The 17,810-nt window shown below is 41.5% G+C and overlaps 1 protein-coding gene across 1 annotated transcript in view; it reads right to left on the reverse strand.

The window, feature by feature from the left end:
- FANCF (FA complementation group F) overlaps positions 1–17,810 on the reverse strand; it is a 315,286-nt gene that overhangs the window by 150,021 nt on the left and 147,455 nt on the right. The gene's annotated exons all lie outside the window — the stretch shown is intronic.

The raw sequence follows: 17,810 nt of genomic DNA on the forward strand, positions 1-17,810 counted from the left end.
GTGCTGCGTCGGGAAGATTTTGGGCATCGCGTGGCAGGGCAGAGTCTCATGCAAAGATGAGCTCTTGCAAGCCCACGTTATGTTTGCACTCCTGTCAGCGCTGGCTTGGTCATGTCCACAAAATGGAAGGTGGCAGGGTTCCCAAGGACGTGCTCCACAGGGAGCTGGCTTCAAGCACCAGGCCTGATGGCAGATGAACTCTGTGTTACAAAGATGCCTGCATATGTGACGTGAAGGCTGGCAACATTAATCCCACTGTGTGGGAATCCCTTGCAGATGATCACAGTGGCTGGAGACCGGTCGTCTGGCCACAGCAGTGACCAGGGGAGGGATGACCGCTGGGAGGAGCGCAGAAAGAATAAATGCCATGGTACACCTACGTCAACACAACCGGAAGCCTTCATCTGCCCCAGCTGCAACAAAACATGTCTCTCCCATATCAATCTCTGCAGCCTTAGTAGGCACTGGATGGTTTGACGTCACTCCCAAAGGTGCATTGGTCCTTTTTCTCCTGAGACAGATGGATGCCAACTAGACATTTATAAAATTATGCATGGCATGGAGAAAGTGGCTAGGAAAAGTTTTTCTCCTAACACTCGAACTCATAGACATCTAATGAAGCTGAATGTTGGAAGATTCAAGACAAATAAAAAAATTGGAGACAGGGATTATTCTGAATATTAGCTGCTGGTATTCCATGGAGGCATGTCTCCCTCCTTTTTAGTCATGACTTTGCACCCCATACCTATCATTCATGGGTTCACACTTGTAACTAATCCCATAAATTGATACACCTTTCAGTTATAGGTTGGGTTTTTTGTGTGTATCTTCAGTATATTGTATGCAAGGTTCTGCCACAACCATATATGATGCCAGTTTAATGTAGATTGTGTCTTGCCGAGTAACTTTATTAATAAACTTCAGTGCATTACATCTCTCTTTTTCCATGAGATAATTTTTTCCCCAAGCAGCCACCTGGCTAGGCACAGATCTGACCTGCTTCACTTCAGCAAAGTTGCCATATTACAGTACATGTGCCTTCAAACCATCTCCTGAAATCTGAGCAATGGAGATGAACTGTGTACCCTTCCTAGCAAAGATTATAATGTACATTTTGAGTAAAAGAGAAAAGGGAGGGGGGACGAGTAACAATGCAACAGAGGGGCAGAAGAAATAAAAGAAGTGAAAGTGGAAAGACCTAGGCTTTTCTTCAGCTGAGGATGCAGACAAGCCAAAAGCAGTCAAGGAAGGCACAGAGCTGGTGAGGGGTGGTGCCTATGGAGAGTCACAAGAACTGGCTAGAGAGGGATGGAGGACTGAATCTGGCCCCTGGTCCTAATGTCCTCAACCTCTGTTGTGCAGGATATCAAGTGAATTGTTACTACTACAGATATGATGATGATGAATACTTACCCTCTCCCTTGCTATGGGGATTGGCTTCCAATCATGTACTGGCACCTGGTTGTCCTTTGCCATTGATGATGGTTGGACTTTTGGGCTCAATTTTTGTCTTTTTAAGCAACAAGATGGCAACAAAAACGGAGAAAAGAATGCTAGAACAATACTTGCCAGTGTAGTAATCAGTATTCTTTGCACAGAAATAGTTTTTCAGAATATTTGGATTCTTGAGGGTTTTCCTCATCCATCAGTCCCCCCCCCCCATATAAAAACAACAACATCAATGGGAAAATTGCCGGAAAGTGAGAAGCTGCCAAGGTTTGGTCACTGGGGGCCCATCAATGAAAAATGCTCTAAAAGAGATTAGTGTAATCTCTTGAGATAATACCACAAGGTTATAACCTTCTGGAATTGGACTTGATGAACAGTAAAGCTTCTCCCAGTTCTTTTGAGATAATAACCATTACTTAGACAGCAAAATGACTGAGCACCTTAATGCTTTATTCAATTATCTCGATGATGAGTGTAAAAAGATTGCCTTCCCCTTGATGTGTTTTTCAAATTGCAATTTGAGTGGCCTTTGAACAAACTAGAATTGAGAGAACACCTCCATATAAATAATAGCCAATCAATGCAGACAGGTTTATAGATTGATATATGTCTTTAGTATTCACTTCAGAGTGAAGAGGAGAATATTTCAATTTCAGTTCAAAGTGGTTTCTAATAGATCATGCTCTGCTTGTAATGTCAAGCCTTTTTCAGGTATATAGGATTTGGGGGAGCACAGCAGAAGTGAAGCCAGATATATAGGGAGAAAGGGCACTAGTTAAGCAAGTACAGTGTTCAAATTAATTTCCAGTTCATCCTGGTGAAGCCAATATTCAAGTATGAATTCCACACAGAAATTGTTTCCTCTGTAATTAGCTGTTTGACACAGTATCTTCTAGTTTCTCTTGAGTGATGCTTGGGATTTGGTGGTACCAAGAAGCGCTAATTGCTTTACTTCCACATAACAGTAGATTGCTAAATCCATTGGTATGAACTTCCTCTTTTGTAAAATAATAGCTGTTAAAGTAGATTAGCCATCATTCATAGATTTGAGTTGGGGTGTGTGTGACATTTATCTCATTCAAGTCATCTTTCTTCCCCCAAGTCTCTCAAGTTCCAATGAAAAGACAGAGATATTCCTGCTGTCCCATCCTTACAGTGTCTATTTTCCAAAAGGCACAACAACTCCATGCTCTATGATAGTGATGGTTTGTGTGCATGAGAGGAGCAGTTGCACCTACAGACTACTGAGCGGTTACTATACGCTAGAGATGTTCATTGGCTCTGTATGTGGTCTAAATACCCTGGCTATTGACACTTGAGCCTGCCGCGTATTCCACGTGGCGTTTTCAGCGAAACACTAAGAGTTCTAGGTTTTTCAGTGCAGTCCTTTTTTAATGTGAGCTATATACAGGCATTTACAAAGAAACAGTCCATACAGAGTACTTACAAACGAATACTCTCCACCACAGTGCCACCACACTACAGCACAACCACCACACCCCCTGTTAAACAGGCTTTCCTTTTTAAAACAGGTGATAGCCAGAACGTGTCCAGAGGAGGGCAACCAAAATGGTCAAAGGCCTGGAAACGATGCCTTATGAGGAACGGCTAAGGGAGCTGGGCATGTTTAGCCTGGAGAAGAGGAGGTTAAGGGGTGATATGATAGCCATGTTCAAATATATAAAAGGATGTCACATAGAGGAGGGAGAAAGGTTGTTTTCTGCTGCTCCAGAGAAGCGGACACGGAGCAATGGATCCAAACTACAAGAAAGAAGATTCCACCTAAACATTAGGAAGAACTTCCTGACAGTAAGAGCTGTTCGACAGTGGAATTTGCTGCCAAGGAGTGTGGTGGAGTCTCTTACTTTGGAGGTCTTTAAGCAGAGGCTTGACAACCACATGTCAGGAGTGCTCTGATGGTGTTTCCTGCTTGGCAGGTGGTTGGACTCGATGGCCCTTGTGGTCTCTTCCAACTCTATGATTCTATGATTCTATGATTCTAGCCAATTACACTAATCACACTCCTGCTGAGTCACTCTGACCCAGCAGAGTATTGCATCATCCTGTTGAAGCCTGCAGACTTATCCAGTATCCTGCGAATCCCAACAGAGCCACCTTGCTTTTGTGATTGCAAGTTGTTTTGAACACTTCAGTTCAAATATATTGTTTTCTAAAGAGGGTGGGGTGGGGGGACAGGTTACAACTGAACCGGCTGTGAAGACCCATATACAGTGGGATCTCAGGTAACATACGCTTCAGGTTACATTTCAGGTTACAGATTCCGCTAACCCAGAAATATTGCTTCAGGTTAAGAACTTTGCTTCAGGATGAGAACTGAAATCGTGCTCTGGCGGTGTGGCGGCAGCAGCAGGAGGCCCCATTAGCTAAAGTGGTGCTTCAGGTTAAGAACAGTTTCAGGTTAAGTATGGACCTCCAGAACGAATTAAGTACTTAACCCGAGGTACCACTGTATAGAAAATGGCTATTGGACCAAAACTCTTGATTATTTGAAAATCAGGATTCTGCTATTGGTATGTGTGAAATGGGTAGGTATTTGTACCCCTGGCAATATGGCACTGTGGCAACTCAATAATCTTTGTCCATTGTCTTTTACGTGGTAAGGTCCTTCACACACAGCCTCACAAAATGTCATTATAATACAGTACCTACCTAATTATGCTGTAGTATAATGGCATATTGTAAGGCTGTTCGATAAGCTTTGAGTTTACATTCAAAGCAAGTCAATTTCTAATTCTGGCATTGATAATCTACAGGAGAGATTATCCAGCTGGAATGTTAGGATAATGGACCAACAGGATAAATACACCACAGAACACCCTGTCACTTCTTTCTGAAAACTACTATGCATTTGCAGTGTGTTTGTATGATAGTTCTACCAAGCCTACATGTTGTGAAAGCAACCTAAACACTGATTTGTTCAAATAAATACATTAATTTGTTCTGTGATTTTTAATGTTATTATTTTCAAAAACAGTTATTTTAACTATTTTTGTTTAGCAAGACCAATATGGCTACAAAGACTTTAACTTGTTACTACAGGCCAGAACTCCGTGGTGGACTTTGGGCTTTCAAATTTCAGCAGTGCCCTGTGCAATGCCAAAATTCAGCACCTCTCTGCCTCTTGCCTTCCATTCTAAGTCATTTTTGTGGTGCTCACTGTGGGTGAACCAGTCATACTCACCCTAAATCTGCTTCTGCTGCAACTTGGCTGGTTGTTTCTGTTCATTATGTACAGTGGTGCCCCGCAAGATGAAAAACCCACTAGACGAAAGGGTTTTCCGTTTTTCGATGCGCTTCGCAAGACGAATTCCCCTATGGGCTTGCTTCGCAAAACAAAAAAGTCTTGCAAGTCTTGCAATTTTTTTCGCTCCCCCCTTTCTCTAAGCCGCTAATAGCCTTTTAGCCACTAAGCTGCTAAGCCTTTAATAGCCGCTAAACCGCTAATAGCGCTAATCCGCTAAGCCGCTAATAGGGTTGCTTCGCAAGACGAAAAAACCGCTAGACGAAGAGACTCGCGGAACGGATTAATTTCGTCTTGCGAGGCACCACTGTATACGTGATCCAGCTCCCTTTATCTTTGACCTCCTGTCTACTTTCCCTCTTGACTTACTTCCAGACAGGTTTGTTTGAAGAGAGGCTAGACAACCTTGGCTATTTAATGCATAGTCTGATTTTTTATTTTTTATTGGGGAGGTTATATGATGTTACCCCAAAGCAAGTGTTATCCAACACTTCACAGTACATTTTCTCCTTCACTTTCCTTATCAAAAAAAGTCAAATCTTTGGGGGAATTGATTTGTTGCGAAGGAACCCTAGTCAACTTTTATTGTGCAATGTGAGTTCGGATCCCACTGGGAATTCATGACAGCCTGAAAGCTTCTTTGGTGTTCTTTTTCTTCTTAGACTCCTCCCTTTGCGATTGTCCTCTTCTCTTCGTTCCTTTGGATCCTACTTTCCATCTTGTCTTTCCTAGGCTTCCCATAACTCTCTGTATCTTCTTTTCTCCCTCTTTTTCCCTAGGCTCTTAGACCTGTCCTGCCCTCTCAAGGATCATAGCAACCTTAAACTGATGTTTAGACAGATGGTGACTTTTTATCAGCAGTAGAAATACATAGTGAACAGAGTTTCAAACGTGATTGCTGTAACTGATGGATGATCAGAGGAGGAAGGGAACATGAGTTGGATTAATTGATGGAACTGGTCATGTTCAGAACTGATGAATGGAGATGAAAGCACAGAAACTTCATAAATGAGAAAACCCGACAGGAGGAGGAGGAAAAATATCCTATAAATAAAGATTCAAGGTTGTGTTCATAGCATGGAACATAAAAAGAGACGTGGAATAATTCTTGCGTTTCAGGATAGTTACATATATAAGATGCACTCAGTGTTTATATCTCTTGCCTTCACCTCCCCACGGTGATCCATGCGACGGTCACCTCCAGGCTTGATTATTGTAACTCACTCTATGTGGGGTTGCCCTTGAAACTGATCCAGAAACTCCAGCGGGTGCAGAATGCCGTGGCAAGACTCCTCACGGGGTCCTCGCCGTGGAAGCACATTCATCCGGTGTTATACTAGCTGCACTTTAAAATCTTGTATATCCGGTGTTATACAGTCCATGCTGCACTTTAAAATCCTGACAATCAATGCTGTAAAGCATGTCATCACCTGATTAGAGAGAGACCCTGCCCACCTGTCAGATTTCGCCAAACATGGAGAAATTAAGATCTCACCCACAAACCAGAAAACGTTTCAGATACTTCATAGGCAAAGTTGAGCCACTGAAATCAGTGGACTTCAGTTAGTCATATCCAATTAATTTCAGTGGGTCTCCTCTGCTGAGGACTTAGTTGGCCGCAACTCTTAGAGTGGAGTTTATGTTTAGGATTTCCCTTCCACATTGGGCAAACTCTTGGTACTATTCAGTTTTGCCCCAATCCTGGAACTTCAGAGACGGGTTTTTGAGCAGATAAATGCAACAGCAATGCAGAACAGGAACAGCAGAAGTATAATCTTTTGTAAAACAAAGATAAATGTGAAAGGACTTCTGGGAATATTTTAATCTCCACAGCATGAATCAGTGTGGGTTTTCCCACTGCAAGAGAGCTGTGCCGTGCAACAGCGAGCAACAGCTGTGAAAAAGCACTGCATGAAATGATTTGGTGTCCATTTATTCCTTGAGATATATGGCTAGAACACTGGGGAAAATATATTACAGGGGCCATAACGATGGGAGAGCATGGCACAGCTTTTAGTTCATTTAGTTCACATCCTCGACTAGTTATAGGACGGTGCCATTCCATATATTTTCTGCTTTCCCATCCAGCCGGCTTTGAAGATCTGACAAGTGGCGTCTGCTGCTTTTTAAGATTACTGTATTTGCATTTTCCGGGCATGCTACAAACTGCAAGGGCTGAGAGTATGGTGCTTTATGCCTGCATCCCACTTGTGCTAGGAAGCTATGACAATAGGAGCATTCAAAAAGCATGTTCCAGTTAATGTGCTGGGCCAGAAAGGCAGAATCATGATTGCTAGTTCTTCCATCCCTGACTTACACATACTCATTAAATGTCTGAATGGAGCTTCCTGTAGACTTGGAAGTTCCATTCAGGTTTCAAGGAAAGGGTATAGTTGTTGGCACCACCTCCCATCTGTGTTAATTTGAATGACTGTCTCATACACACCGGTGGCAAATGAAGCCTAACAGCATCAGTAGCCCACAAGAATCCAACCCCCTAGCCTGGCTCACAAATTCCCATACATAGCATTTAACGGAGGCACACATATTCTAAGCAGAGAGGCATTTTGTGGCTTCCAGCTACTGTCCTGCACTCTGGCACTACCATCAAACCTCTGTGCATGACTTCCATTGAGGCAACTCTGTGCATGACTTCCATTGAGGCAACTTTTAATGGAACAAAATGCTACCCACAACTGCCATATGACTTGGGATCTTCCAGATCTGGCAACAGTTCTGGTGGCATCCATTGACTTAAATACATGGAAGGAAAGGAAAGAAAAGGAAAGAGGAAAAGAAAGGGGGATATTCATAACCATCCACTGTGATTGTTTTATTTGCTTGCTCTCTTACATCTTCCTCCACCAGGTTTCATTTTGCTTACAGATCTCATAGGAGATTATTTTGCTTATACTCTGGCCAAGTCTTTGGGAAATGTGGAGGGAAAGATGTTAGATACTGATATACTTTCCAGATATAGGCTGCTTTCAGATGACCAGTTACTTGAACATTCATCCTGATTTGTTTGCAGAGAAATTAGATGATGTTGGTTATTTAATAAGCCTTCATCTGAATTGTTTGTGGGGAAGTTGGATGATGTATCAAAACAAGTGCCGTCCCATACTCTCATTGCAAAATGTCTGATCATCTGGGGAAGCAGGTTTCTTGTGTAAGATCTCCCAATGAAATATAATTGTGGAATCTGAATTTGCTGGTACTGTATATGATTGAATCCCACCTGAAAATAGTGATGGCCTGGAAGTACCCATATCCATATATCCTCCAGATATTCCATGGGTGCCATTATTTCTTTAGCTTAAAAATAAAATAAAATATCGAGCCTGGGTCAGCTCTGAAGGATGGGATGTCAGGGCAGGATCTGAGCAGAAGGAAAGAATGCTTCTTGATTAAACGAGAGATCTGGATCAAGGGGGAAGCACAGTGATTGTTGACCTGTGTGGTCCTATCATTTACATAAAATATTGTTAGTATTACACCTCAAACACTAAGCTGCCGCCTAACCTATATACAGGACACAATGGTCCTATTTTATCCCACTGCTCCTTTCCCCCCCATTCAAAACCATATGCTGCATTCTGTATTACGACACTAAATAAGCAGGCCCAGTATGGGTCACAAGTCATGTTGAGGGTATTGAGCTGATTGCCTTAATTAGGAAAGAATATTGTCTCTGGTTATTAATAGTGATAATCATTTAAGCTTATCTGTGTGGAATGTACTTTCCTCAATTACTCAGGGTGCTAGTTTTTGGTAATAGCATACCACGTATACTTTGACTTTGAGGTCAAATAAGGTTAATGCTTTTCAGTTCATGATAATGGCTTTTTCGGTAATCTTGGAACTGGGTAATTGCATTAGCCAATTTTGTAAAATCTTGCTTCGCAGTGAAGGTGAGCAGTTTTCATCAAGTAGCATTATAAAAAATGTCACTTCTTAATGCTTTACATCAATGTAAGAAACTTTGCATTTGCTGAAATGCAAAGCAAAGTTGGAACATTTTCTATAGCAGTGTAAATCACATCCTACCACTTCTCTGGAAATTCTAGCAACACTTTAGCATAGCTGACAAACTGTTATCACATAATTCAGATTGCACTCCTTTCAAGTGGGCATAATATTTAATTTCCTGGGAAGCCTGCCTATGTTATTATAAAATCAGTTACTTTTTCTTCCTTGTTCCACAAGATGGGGCTATATAACAAGGTTTTTATCTTGACTGATGTGGTTCACCATGAGTATAATCTGTCCCTTAAACTTCAAGTACTTCTTTGAGCTCTGCAGCTTAGGAAATGTGAAGACAGAGGAAGCTTCCTACAAGAACAGAGTGAAAGGCTGCAGATATTTTGAACTACAGCTCTCATCAGCCCTAGCCAGCATTGGTATGGTACGGAATCTGGGAAAGTGGCTTTTTGCTTAGGGTGTTAATTTTTTCCATTTAGGAACATAGGGAAATAGAAAGCTTCTAGGGATGATGGGAGTTGTAGTCCATCAACATCTGGGGACCAAAGGTTAAGAACGGCTGGTGCAGCCAATACTCAGCTAGAGGGACCAGCAGACAGACACAGTATAAGGCAGCTTCCTGTGTTCCTATTCTCCTATAATAATAACCCATCTTAACCTAAGCATGCACATTCCCATTATAATCAACAGCAAAAAGAAAACAAGAAAAGCCTCTCATCATTAAGAGATCCGCAGCAAACCTTTCCACAGCGTCAACAGTCAAATTAAAAGCCCTCGTAAACAGGTATATTGTTCAGGTAATTCTCAAAACCCTTAGTGAGCTGACCAGGGGAGCCTACAAGCCATTACTACTGTCAGACGCTTTATGGCTACTTTGGGATATTAATTGCCTGTATGCTCACTTCATCTCCTTTTATCTATTTTAAGTGACTTACTAATTGTCAAATTCTTAGTGCTCATAATTGAAACGCGTTTTGAGTAACAGAAGCAGGTGTGGCGGAGGCACGGCACATGCTTTCGAGCAGGTGGCTCCCTGTTGCTTACCAGGAGGGAGAGGTGGGAAGGGAGGGTGCCATGGGACAAAGGCAAGCTGAACAATATAACACAACATGATGACCAATAACAATGGCACTAAACACTATTTATAGACTGAAACAAATGATCAGAAATTACAACCACAGTCTCTAAATCTTCTTCACCAGTCATGGTAGAATATTCAAAAGTTTGATATACAGTGGTACCTTGGGTTAAGAACTTAATTCGTTCTGGAGGTCTGTTTTTAACCTGAAACAGTTCTTAACCTGAAGCACCACTTTAGCTAATGGGGCTTCCCGCTGCCACCGCACGATTTCTGTTCTCATCCTGAAGCAAAGTTCTTAACTCGAGGTACTATTTCTGGGTTAGCGGAATCTGTAACCTGAAGTGTCTGTAACCCGAGGTACCACTGTATACATAATCTGCCACCAAATATCGCCAGAACAGAGTTTCCGGATAACCAATCTGTTTCATTCAATGTTTCATCAGCCAATCTTGATCAATTCTTCATCAGTGCTCATATGATACTGTAGTCACTACAGTATCATATGAGCACTGATCCAGAGTATATTTTCTACAGTGTTTGTATTTGCTTACATGTAAGATTGGCTTGTTAAGAAATTGAACTGCATCCTTCTCATATTAATTCTTACAAGTCTGGCTGATGAAGAATTGATCAAGATTGGCTGATGAAACATTGAATGAAACAGATTGGTTATCCGGAAACTCTGTTCCGGCGATATTTGGTGACAGATTATGTACATATCGAACTTTTGAATCATTCTACCATGACTGGTGAAGAAGATTTAGAGACTTTGGTTGTAATTTCTGATCATTTGTATTAGTCTCTTAATAGTGTTTAGTGCCATTGTTATTGGCCACTGTGTTGTGTTACATTGTTCAGCTTGTCTATACTGCAACACAGGGGTCTGTTTATGGGACAAATGCAGGCGCGGAGCCAGTTGGGTGCTCCTGCCAGTGCATTTGCACCATGCCAACTTCCCTGCTGCCTCTCCCTTCCCTCTTCCCGGATATGCAACAGAGGCCCGCCTGTGGAGAAGCTAGCATAGCAGCTCTGCCCTGCCTAGTAAGTTGTTTCTTGTTGCCTCATAGCACTGTGGAGTTGAAAGGGACCACAAAGGACATCTAGCCATTGAAGAAATCACAGCTAAAGAACCCATTCAACTCCTGTTTAAAAACCCCCAATAAAGCTGTGTCCGCAACCTTCTGAAGGAGACAATTCCACTGTCAAACAGCTTACCGTCAGAACGTTCTCCCTAATGTTTAGTCAGAATCTCTATTGTAGTTATGTATTATCATCAATGTATCTTTTACTGTTATTGTAATTATATGGTTACTTTTTATAAAGTGCTTTGAGCACAAATCCATGGGAAACATGGTATATAAATAAATTGATTACGAATACTTTGGTATGAATTCTTTGTGTGTGTTTGCTTGCATTTTGTGTGCCAATATAGCAACCGCTTTTCATTTTCTTTTTTTTTACAATACTGTTAACATTTTCCTGCTGTTGGACTATCCAACTCCCCACCCCAGATATCTCTGTTTCTATTTTTGTTTTCAGGGGATTGTGTTTTCGTGCGGCTTTTCTTGGTCAGTTAAAGTCAAGAGGGGTTTGAAGTCCAGGCTTGGCCTGTTTTGTATGCTGCAGTCATCAGTCAAAAAATGCATCAGTTTGACAGCGTACTGCGATTGCTATTTCAGCATCAGCAGAAGAATGTCGTGGTTTCGTAGAGGAACGTCCTGTCTGTTGAACTGCCGTGGCTTCATTTTTGAAGGATTTAAAGCATGGAGGAGTGAGGATAATTTCTTGCTTTTCATGAACTTGCATCTCCAGCCCAAATCCTCCTGGGTAGCAATGGGTTAAAATGCTAACTAAAACAATCATGAAACTCCAATCCTTCAAAAATGTCATTCCATTGCCGAGTTAGGCTGGGGTGGGTGGGGAGACAGAAATCATATGGAACTTGAGAAGGATTCTAATGCTCATTTTTCAAAATCTACTATATACAGTGGTACCTTGGTTCTCAAACTTAATCTGTCACGGAAGCCCGTTCCAAAACCAAAGCGTTCCCAAACCAAGGCGTGCTTTCCCATAGAAAGTAATGCAAAAGGGATTACGTAATCAGTTCCAGACTTTTAAAAACAACCCCTAAAACAGCAATTTAACATGAATTTTACTATCTTACGAGACCATTGATACATAAAATGAAAGCAATAATCAATGTACTGTAGTATAAAAGAAATAAGACAGTATTGTAGATGATAAAAATTAAAAATAATTTCTTTTCTTACCTGCACTGCATGGTTTGGATGGGGGGCTTTCATCCATTTCCACAGTCACACAATCAATCAATCAATCAATCAATCAGTAGCTGAACTGGGTTCCACACAGTCACAAAAACAAATTAACTAAAAAAGCCTCAAAAACAAAAACGCAAAATAAATAGCAAAAACAAAAGTGCCAAACTTAATCCGTTCTGGAAGTCTGTTTGACTTCCGAAATATTTGAAAACCAAGGCACAGCTTCTGATTGGTGCAGGTGCCCCAAAAACAATAGCCGACAACCACATTGGACATTCAGCTTCTGAAAACTATTTGAAAACCGGAACACTTGTTTCCGGGTTTTCAGCGTTTGAGAACCAAGGCATTTTAGAACCAAGGTAATTGAGAACCAAGGCGTTTGAGAACCAAGGTACCACTGTATTTCTAGGGATTCCACCCCACTCCCTGAGTGTTTTATAGTTTGAGGAAGGAGGCTGCTCTGGTTGCTTTAGCAATAAAGTGGAAAGTTGCAATATAAATATCTTAACACATAAATAAAGCTCTGATGGGTTCCCAATGGGAGAGATTTCCATACGCACGAAGAGGCTACTGACTTTGCAGTACATTTATATAAATTCAGCAATCAGCAGCTGGTCATAATATAGGAGGTAATTTCTTAGGTGTTCTGCAATTCTACGCAACTTCAGTACATACCCTGTTGTTTTACTTCTTTGCTCAGAGCCATGGAGAGAGGGGACACACGCACATTTATTTCTCTAGTCTACTTTCCTTCATCCCTCCCTCCCTCTGATGTCCACTATGCTTCTTTCTCTTGGAATGTGGAAGAAGTCAATCTGTCTTGAGCTGTAAATAATGTCAAAGGGACCCGGTGACAGTGTAAGGTAAGACAATCTTCACTATAGGAAACCCAAAGATAATTGCACCTCAGCAGGCACAAGGTTGACAGCTCATGGCAAATTCTGGGCATCATTAAAAGGCAGCTTTTATTTATGCGCATAGAAGATTGCAAGGCCCTTGCTATTTTCATTTTATGTCACGGTCGCCAAGTGTCTCAGCCCAGCTCTGAAAACAGGAATCTCAGAAGGTAGCATTCCTTAGTGTAAGTAGAAGAGTGATTAATCCTGCTATGCAGGCAAAACATATGATTTAATCACCTCAGTTTCCATATTTTGAATGTTAACTAATATCTTTTGACTTAAACATTCTTAGAGTGGCAAGAAGATACGACAACGGCTAAATATATATTGGACCTGTGTCTGTGGTTCATTCCATTGAAATTTCATTTCCTCTAAGCAAAGCACTGCCTTACAAGCCTATTTCAAACCATCATTTTACATCTTTGGATTTGGAGACAATTTCTGTTATTGCTAACCTTTGCCTGTCAAACTTCACAGAAAACAGTGAAACAGAAGGAAATCACACGAGTCTACTTTATATCCCACTGTTCGCAGGTTGTAAACCAGGACTAATATACAGGGAGAGGGGACCAAAATTAAGAGTGATTTTTGATAACCACATCTACAGGTCCTTTCATATACAGTACATAGAAACATGATTGAGGAGCCACTTCTGCAGCTGTCACTCCAGAACTCTTTATGTGAATCCTGCAGCCATGTGGATCTTTCTCCTGTGATTGCAATATCCATACAGATTTCTCACTGGTATGGTATCACGCCACAGGTTAATGCCTCCCCTGCTACAGAGCGACTGCAAGCTCTCCTTGTGAGTGGTGGACAAGTGTGGATATATGAAGGCAACATGGCTATCGCTGCTCTTCTCTTTTTCTTTTTGTCAGATGGGTCAGCTGTGACAACCGCACAGGTAGTCATAGTGAAACCAGCAATTTGAGAAAGGGAGTCACATTCTGACCTTTGGTTACAATTGTGATCCACAAACGCCAGCTGTTTCTATGGTACTTTCATGGCGAAATACATTTAGCGTACTTATTGCTGATCTGACCTTTTCAAAATTCTGCATCTTGAGGGCAATATCCTGACATTCTCTGCTTGTTTGCAAGTCCTTTTCGCATGGCTGCTCTTTAACACGGCTCAGCAGCGCACATTACCCTGTCCCTGAAGCATCAAGTATGCAAACAGTCAGCTCGAGCAGGTAAAATTGAAATACTTGCTTTTAAAGGTAACATTAGAGAATGCATTTCCCCCCCTCACTAACACTGCTGTTTCCAAAGTTGTGAGCATCACTGTCATAGGGACTTGTTCTGTACAGTCAAACTTTCTTTTGTTGATTTTAATTAGTATATATTGTTGTTTTTTTAATTGCCTTGCTTGTAAGCTGCCCAGGAAATATTTATTAATGGGCATCTATACTTATTTAGTAATAATTGTAATATAAATTAATATGCCTTTCCGTTTGGTGATGCCCATATTCTGTTCTGCACATATATTATGTTTTGCTGGCTGTATTTGTGCTACATCCCCAGCTTCTGGAGTGCCACAATGCTGCTTTAATTACTGTGTTTTACCAAGGAAATGGCTCTAGCTGTGAGAGTGAATGTCTGGGTTGCAGGGTAAATAAGGCTGAGCCTTTGTAATCTCTGCTATATCCCCAGCATGCCTGCTTTTCCTGCTGTGAACACAGGGGAGCATGCTGGGAAAGTGAGTGCAGATTTGCATAACTCAGTGTGGAGTACTTGCTTCAGCTAGTCTTTTTATTTATGTGCTAGTGTATATAACACCATTGCTCCTCAAGGAAACACAGGCCCCTCTGGAATAAAAGAACTTAGCACATGTGTATTTTTCGGAGAGCAGGTTCCACAAAACAAATCTCAGAATTTTATGGGGAGGGGAAAACTATTGGCTTGTCTAGCTTAGATGACTTTGGAAAGGGGTGACAAATTCACCGTCATACATGACAGACGAAAAGAAGCTCTTCTACACAAGTCACAGAATTATCATACAGAATTTCATGCCACAGGGTGAGGTTGTGGCCCTTAGCTAAGTTGACTTTAAAAACAGATTAGACAAATTTATGGTGTATTGCAGGCTAAAGTAAGCTTGGGCCTGGAGTTCATTCAAAGGCATCTTTAGTGAGAAAGGAGGCAAAATCCCCAGCTATGTCACCAAAGCCAATTAGGCTTATAAAATCTGCGACAATTAAGGAGCCTGAATAGCAACCACTTTCTCCTCTGGGTGGGAGTATGTAATCACAAAGTATTAATGTTTTATGATTCTAAGAGCAACTTGTAGTGTAAGCCACAAAGCCAGAACATAGATAAATAGGAAAACTAACCATATGAATGCCCATGAATTCAATAAATAAAGATGTCCAACTTCTGCTATTCAAAATGAGAGAAGGGCAAGGAGGTCGAGAAAAAATAGATACTGTTTCACTTGGATATCTCTCCTATTTATTTTTCAAGTTGGCCATTCTGTTTCAAAAGGTTTTAAGTTTTCGTGCCTTGTGTTAGGATACTAAAATATGGGGTGTGATACAATGAAATGCCTTCTATGAACAAGACTTTCTTGCTGCAATGAATACACACACACAAAATGGAAAGGAGAACATGAAGTTTATATAGCCAGGGTAGCCGACTTGGTATCCACCAGATGTCAAAACACAAATCCCATCAGCCCCTGACAGCATGGCCAATAGTAAAGAACAGTGGATGTGGCTATCCCTGGCCATCCCTGTATTCAATCTAGCCAATAGTAGCTGGGAATACACTATTGAGCATAAAAAAATATTCTCCATTAACATTATGATGCCTGCTATCAGGTTCCAGCAAATATTTTTTGCAGTGCTTATTAGAGATTTAAAACTGAACTTATCAAAACCAGTTGGAATCTTCTCAAATGAGGTAGGCATGAAGCATGTTCTGGAATTTCAGAATAACTGGATAGCACATCTGTTAAGACAGACAAGTCTAGGCTGGCTTGCTCAATAAGGAAGCATTTTATCACAAGATACTTGGAAGTCAGCAACCATTTTTTTTAAGAAGGTGCACATTTACGGTATGTATTTAAGGCTGAAGTGTTTATGTATTTAAGAAGTGAATTAACCCTTCTATCTGAATATGGAGATAGACAAAGTGTTCTTTAATTTTTGAGACCTCAGTGTGATCAGCAGCTGACCAGAAGATGGAACAACCTTCCTCTTATTAACCCTGACCACCATAGTTCATGCATTGGTTACTTCACGGCTACATTATAGTAATGCACTCTGTGGGGGCTTCCCTTGCACTTGATCCAGAAGCTCCAGTTAATGCAAAATGCTGCAGCACAATTGCTGATATTATTATTATTATTTATTGAATTTATATACCACCTTATACCCATGGGTCTCAGGGGAGTTCACAGAATGAAATCAGGATATAAAACCACAAAATACCTAATAAAAATAAAAACAACAACCCAATAGCCCCGCCCCCTAAAAATACATTCTAAAAGGGCATAAGATGTAAACTGGAACAACCAAAGGCCTGGTTGAAAAGGAACATCTTTGCCTGGTGCCTAAAGGTGTATAATGAAGGCACTAGGCGAACTTCCCTGGGGAGAGCATTCCATAGACAGGGAGCCATTGCAGAGAAGGCCCATTCTCATGTTGCCACCCTCCGGATCTCTTGAGGAAGGACATGAAGGAGGGCCTCAGAAGATGACCTCAGGGTCTGGGTAGGTTCATATGGAAAGAGTTGATCCTTGAGGTATTGTGGTCTTGAGCTGTTTAAGGCTTTATAGGTAAAAACCAGCACTTTGAATTGGGACCAGAAACTAATTAGTAGCCAGTGCAGTCGGACCAGGATCGGTGTAATTTGCTCAAACTATCTTGCTCTGGTGAGCAACCTGGGCGCTGAATTCTGCACCAGCTGAAGTTTCCGAACTGTCTTCAGAGGCAGCCCTACATATAACACATTGCAGCAATCTAACCTTGAGGTTACCAGGGCATAGACAACAGCAGTTAGGCTATCCCTGTCCAGATAGGGGCGTAGCTGGGTCACCAGCCAAAGCTGATGGAAGGCACTCTGGGCCACTGAGGCAACCTGAGCCTCAAGCAACAGCAAAGGATCCAGGAGTACCCCCAAGCTATGAACCTGCTCCTTCAGGGGCACTGTAACCCCATCCAGAGCAGGCAATCTCCCAGCCATCTGGTCGGAGGAACCACCCACTAACTGCCTCAGTCTTATCTGGATTGAGCTTCAGTTTGTTGGCTCTCATCCAGTCCGTTAGGGAGGCAAGACACTGGTCCAGCACTTCCACTGCCTCACCTGCAGCTGTAAAGGATAAATAGAGTTGAGTGTCATCAGCATACTGCTGATAGGAGTGAGACCTTGTCAGCATGTAACACAAGTGGTCAGAGATCTGTGCTGGTTGCCGATTTGCTATCTGCCCAAGTTCAAGTTTTTAGTGTCAATATATAAAGGGCTCTTGTCAGTGAGGTTTGGGCCTCAGCAGATGCTCAACCCTGCCCCAGTCCAGGTCACTACTTTATATGCATACTGCAATTAATAGTATCTTTTCAAATGGTAATATTGGTTTCTTTTTGGTAGCTAAATGCTGCTACAATCTCCTCTCTCTTTGTCTCTGATTCTGTTCATTCTGTTTAGGAAATCATTGGCAAGAAAAGTGATAAATAAGTTATGCCATGTAGAATTTCTCATTATCTCATATTTCTATATTTTTTGTGCTCCATAAATTGTTGAGTGCTGCAGAACATCATTAGGTGTATCTCCTTAATTAGATAAGTTGTATTCCATATAGACGGTGCAATTTCAATTCCCTTTTCCTTCTGAATAACAATAAGTGATTTCCATGTTAATCGA

The sequence above is a fragment of the Podarcis bocagei genome, assembly GCF_964188305.1.
Source record: "Podarcis bocagei genome assembly, chromosome: 1".
Taxonomy (NCBI): domain Eukaryota; kingdom Metazoa; phylum Chordata; class Lepidosauria; order Squamata; family Lacertidae; genus Podarcis; species Podarcis bocagei.